The sequence below is a fragment of the Cebus imitator genome, unplaced genomic scaffold, assembly GCF_001604975.1.
Source record: "Cebus imitator isolate Cc_AM_T3 unplaced genomic scaffold, Cebus_imitator-1.0 Scaffold24, whole genome shotgun sequence".
Lineage (NCBI taxonomy): Eukaryota > Metazoa > Chordata > Mammalia > Primates > Cebidae > Cebus > Cebus imitator.
The window spans coordinates 12,086,365-12,087,522 of NW_016107339.1; positions in this window are offsets into that span (position 1 = coordinate 12,086,365).

Below are 1,158 nucleotides of genomic sequence, written 5' to 3' on the forward strand. Positions count from 1 at the left end.
GGCTCACGCCTGTAATCCTAGCACTTTGGGAGGCTGAGGTGGGCAGATCACTGGAGGTCAGGAGTTCGAGACCAGCCTGGCCAACATGGTGAAACCCCATCTCAACTAAAAAAAAAAAAAAAAAACACAAAAATTAGCTGGGCATGGTGGCAGGAGCCTGTAATACCAGCTACTTGGGAGGCTGAGGCAGAAGAATCTCTTGAACCTGGGAGGCAGAGGTTGCGGTGGGCCAAGATCATGCCATTGCACTCCAGCCTTGGCAACAAGAGCAAAACTCTGTCTCAAAACAAAACAAAACAAAAAACTAAAAAGATGTAGAGTGGCTGAATGGATAAAAAAACAAGAGCCAATGATCTGTTGCCCACAAGAAACACACCTCACCTATGAAGACACACGTAGGCTGAAAATAAAGGACTGGGAAAAGGTATTCCATGCCACTGGAAGCCAGAAAAGAGCAGGAGCATCTATGCTGATATGAGACAAGACAGATTCCAAGACAAAAACTATACGAAGAGACAAAGAAAGTTATATAATGATAAACAGGTCAATTCAACAAGAGAATATAACAAATGTAAATATATATGCACCCAACACTGAAGCACCCAGACATAGAAAGCAAATATTACAGCCAGAGACAGATAGACAATAGCAGCTGGAGACATCAACATTCCAATTTCAGCACTGGACAGATCTTCTAGAAATCAACCAAGAACTATAGGACTTAATCTGCATTATAGACCAAGTGGATATAATAGATATTCACATAATAGATATTCATTTTATCCAATGGCTGCATAATAAATATTATTCTCTTCAGCATGTGGATGATTCTCAAGCATAGACCAAAGCCAGATGTGGTGGCTCACACCTGTAATTGCAGCAGTTTGGGAGGCTGAGGCAGGTGGATCACTTGAGGCCAGGAGTTTGAGTCCAGCCTGGCCTTCATGGTGAAACCCCATCTCTACTAAAAATACAAAATTTAGGCTGGGCATGGTAGCTCACATCTGTAATCCCAACACCTTGGGAGGCCGAGACAGGTGAATCACCTGAGGTCGGGAGTTCAAGACCAGCCTGGCCAACATGGTGAAACTCCATTTCTACTAAAAGTACAAAAATTAACCAGGTGTGGTGGCATGCACCTGTAGTCCCAGCTACTCA